Source organism: Grammomys surdaster, unplaced genomic scaffold, assembly GCF_004785775.1.
Source record: "Grammomys surdaster isolate TR1022 unplaced genomic scaffold, NIH_TR_1.0 193, whole genome shotgun sequence".
Classification (NCBI taxonomy): Eukaryota; Metazoa; Chordata; class Mammalia; order Rodentia; family Muridae; genus Grammomys; species Grammomys surdaster.
The window spans coordinates 535459-540367 of NW_021604638.1; positions in this window are offsets into that span (position 1 = coordinate 535459).

The window sequence follows — 4909 nt, forward strand, 5'->3', positions numbered from 1 at the left end:
GGACCTTTGGGCCAGGCTAGAGAGGCGGAGTTGGTGCGGGGCGTGGTTACACAATGGGCGTGGCCTATGCTTTGGCCAGCTGGGCGGGGGAACACCTTGTAGGATTTCTCAAGAGCAAGACTGCTTGAATCTCAGTTTATATCTGCGTAGAAAACTTTCAAGTCACTTTTTTTTTTCTTTTTAAGGCAGGGTCTCACTCGGAAGTGCAAGCTAGCTTTAAGTTGCTATAAAGACCCCGAACCTTCAGTGAGCTTAGCTTTGCCTGTTCAGTGCAGGGGCCAACCGAGCAGTCATCCATTGAGGACAATGTCTCGAGCTCACAAAAACGTTCTGATTTCTTTTACCATGGGCAAAAAGTACCCGGTGCAATGCAGAGCGATATATAAAATGTATTTCCAGTGAAGGAGGCACTGGAAAAGAGGACCCATTGAACACCTAGGTTGAAGATAACTGGAGAAGCTTCCTGGAAGGTGGCCCCAAATCACCATTGGGGTTAATACCATGGGCTCTGGATGCAGACAGCGAGGAGAGGCTACAAAAAAAAAGCCATGTAGCACAGTCATCAGGCATTGTCTGCAGAGATGTTGAGATGCTATTCTACTCCTTCCTTCCTTCCTTCCATCACTCGACAAGTATTTGTTGAATGACTCCCAAGTGCCTGGATCATTGATAACACCTGGAGCTCAGTGACACACTCCTTGCCACAGTGCAACCTACGATCTGATCAGAGGGAGCTAGCCTGCAAACAAAGGGATGAACTGATGATAGGTAAATACTCTGTAACGATAGAAGAGACTTTCCCAAGGTGCTCAGGGTAGCTCTTCCCATTTCAAATAACCTGGTGAAGAAAGTCCCCCACCTGAGCTTGTGGCACCTTGCATTTTAGTTGACGCCAGAGCCACCCAAGTTGACTACTACTTGTGAGGATTTAGTCCAATGTCGCACTGATGCATTAGACACAGAGTTAGCAGGTAGTCAGCGGGGAACAGTTATTATAAAAGTTCATCTGTATTTTTGTTTGTTTGTTTAAGGAAAGTGATGAAACCGATATATCTGGAATTTCTAGCCGTTTGCTACATCGGGAGAGGATTAGTGGAGTGAGGAGACCAGAGTTGCAGAGCGTGAAGGGGGGAGAGGGACTGGCGAGGAATGGTCTGCTAAGAAATTACCTAGACTCCCGGTCTGTACGCTCACAGGTGGCCCAGCAGGAGGTAGGTTTCTGGCAGGGACAATGATGAGTTCAGGCTGGGGGCTGGTGCATCGGAGGCAACCCTGAAAGGCTTCTTTGTGGATGATGGAGGGGCCACTTTACATATCTCTCCTCGGTGGGTCTCCATCCAGCTCACAGGATGGAGGTGTCTTAAGTTCAGGAGTGCCCTGCTTCGGGTTTGCTTCGGGCTCATTTTTATTTGTTTTCTGAAAATGTTGAAAATAATGGGATGTCTGTTAAACTCTAGCTATGGCTCTTGGATGAAAGAAAAATAGTGTCTGAGTGAAAAGCAGACAGATTCATGTATGAATAATTAATTGCACGTACAGAAGCCGGGATTGTCTAACTCACCTCTCCCTTAACCAATAGATGGCTTATTATGAAACCGGTTAACAAGCCTAACAGAACCGTTGCATCGAGCCGACATAACTGTGGCTCGAACAATTGGTCTCTAGCCTGTGCCTCCTCAGATACTACTTAGTGTTTTCTGGAAAGATTCATCCAGCACGATTTCATTAGCTTTCATTACCTGAGGTTAATTCTCCAAAGTTTTTTGTTCCCTTGGTTAAGAGCTCTGGTGGAGAAGGCCCATGGGAGTAAGAAGTTGGTCTCACATGATCCATTGAAGAAATGTTCAGTGAGGTAGCCTGGGCTAAGAACTACCTGAACTGGACACACAGCCTGTCAATCATTAGGAAAGAGAAGAGAGAAAAGAGAATCTGTCACAGACGGGAAGGAGGGCAGAAGCCTAAAGCAGGGGTCATTCAGAAGCTTTCCAGGGAAGCCTTGAGACTGAAGGCCTGAAGCTGAAGGATAAGGAGAGAGGAGAGATGCATGTTGACAGTGGGGTCACTGAGGGGGCGCAGCAGGCAAAACACTGGCCCCGACCTGGGGACTTGGTTTTGATGTCTGTACACCACATAGTGGAAGGAGAGAACCAACCCTCACGGCTTGTCTTCTCACCCCTTCCCGAACTGAGCACATTTGATTTAAAATTTGTTTATGTTTACAGTAAAAAGCATTAAGTCAGAGGGGAGGAGCCGGGAGAAGGTGTCTGCAGCATCAGCCTCCCCGGGCGTTCTCACAAGTTGTTCCTGCTGTCCGTTGCCTTGGTCTGTCAGTCTCGAGCCTTGAGACTTGGACAGGGATCTCTCGCTTACTTCCTCCTGCTAGGGAGTCTCTCCCATCCGTTATCTTCCAAACCACTATGTGCTATGAACCCTCGTTTGCATTGTCAGCTCCCACATCTTCTCAGGTGTCTGGTCTTGAGTACTTAACCTACAAACTGCCTCTTAGCTTCATTGTTAGGGATCCTAAGGGCACTGCAGCATCTCCACAAGAATCCCAAGCGCAGTTCATCTGAGCTCTTGCCCTGTCAGGTGACCACCTCCACAGTCACCCACATCAGACACCTGCAAGTCACCTCTCATTTGTGTTCCGTTCCGCTCCTGGACAGTCGGTGAAGCATGTCACATCTGTCCACAGGTCTCCATCTTCACTGCACCACCTCAGTTCAGGTTCATACCGGCTCTCACCTAAGTGACTGCTGTGGCTCAAACTGGTCTGGGGCACACAGTCCCTGGCTTTCACTTCTCACCAGAGAAGATCTTACTTGACCCTGAGTACAGCTGTACATAGAATAGGTATGCAAGTCAGTTACGGATAGTAAATCATGGATTTATCTTAAAACAATTCTTTAGGGCCCAGAAATGTAGCCCAGTTGGGAGACTGGTCACCTACCCCCACCCCTGAAGGCCTGGATTCACGTCCCAGCACATAAACTGGGTGTAACGACACACACCTGTAATCCCAACACTTGGAGGGTGGAGGCAGGAGAATAAACGGTTCAAGGTCATCCTTGGCTGCACCATGAGCTCAAAGCCAGCCTGGATTATGTGAGACTCTGCCTCAAAAACGAATAATTCTTAGGTATACATGTAATTTCAGCATTTGTTAAAGACGAAAACAAATTTGCATGCTAACAAGACCTCCGTGCTTATTCATCTTTGCATAAGAAATTAAATCTTGGCTAACGATTTGATCTTACAGGATGTAGAGTTCTTTAAGTGTTTCCAGAGTTGATTGATATTTTGATTTTATAATTGTCTATGCCAAGAACACCATTTTACATAAATACATAGTACAAAGAGGCAAAAGTATGTTCAGGACCATTTCAGGAGTTCAAGTAAATGCTATCCTAATCCCAACTTGAAAATCATTTATCTAGAGTGTATGTGTTTTCATGTGTGTCTAAGTGTGTATGTCTGTGTATATATGTATGTTTATGTATTTGTGTGTATATATATCTGTGTGTATCTGTGTGTCTGTGTGATGTCTGTGTGTGTGTCTGAGTCTGTGTATGTGTCTCTGTGTGTATAGATTTGTGTGTCTCTCTCTGTGTGTGTATATATATCTGTGTCTATGTGTGTGTCTGTGTGTGTATAGATTTGTGTATCTCTGTGTGTGCATAAGAGATAGACTCATGTCAGCAGCTTCGGCATCAATCCTCAAAATCAAGCACTAATACAATACAACCCCCAGATATGCTAATCTGATACATGCTGAGGAATGTTCTGAGAAAACTATTGTCTTTGTTTTCTTTAATTAAATCATTATACTTCTATAAGTAGATAGTGAAAACATTACAGTTAATATCACAATAGTCTTAAAATGGAGTGCATTATTACAGGCAGCTTTTATCTGTGCAGTAAAAGGTGTGAAGGCTCCCAAGGTGCACACTGTGTGTTCAGAACCAAGGCTAGAGTGATTCAACAGGCTGAAGTATGGGTGAGTTCTGTGGGAAATGTCTCAGATTCATTAGAAATTAGATTTTCCTTTCGGTTTTTGTGGCCACCGTACACTCAGAAACCTTTTGTTGTTGCTTTATTTTGCATGATGCCCACATTCAGTTATGTGAACCCCTTGACAGAGCATGACAAAATACAGATTAAGAAGCTGAGTTCCCAGTCCCAACAGATACATCTACAAAACAACTCCATACCTAAGGCTTGGGAAGTATATCAGAATCAGGACAGCAAGAATTTTAGAGCTGGAGGGTAAGGGAGTTTGATGTGAGATTGTGTCTCCTACTAATGTCAGAAGCCATACCTGCAAAGTCTCACCAAATGACTGTCCAAACATGGACTGGGCAAGGACAACAAGAGACATGGCAGAGTGGACAGCAGAGGTCTCAACCCATCCCCACCCACCCCAGAGAGCTACAGGCAACTAAGGAGCAGAGACGGGAGAACTGGTCTACCCAGGAAATGTGCACCAACTGTTTATCCTATATCAAACAGTCAGCCCTGAAAACATGCAGATAATAATATTATACAGACCAAGCAAGGAGTATTTTGTATTTAGAAATACATATGTATATACATACTCATACATGTATGTATCAGCAAGTAATGAAAACCAGATAAAAGAGAGCAAGGAGGGTTTGGAGAAAGGGAGGGAAGGGGAAATGATGTAATTAAATTGTAATCTAAGAAATAAAAGAAACAGTTAAGAAGAAGCTGGGTTCTACTGCGTCCACCCTCCTAACAGCAGCATGGTGATTTATAACATAGATCCATAGAACCCGTACCCCCTTTGTCCAAGAGGTGGAGCTTAATCTCAGCTACCTTTGCCTGGGCTGGGCTTTGAAATTCCCTCTGTTTGAGTAGAATAAAGAAAGGCCTTGGGGCCGGGCGGTGG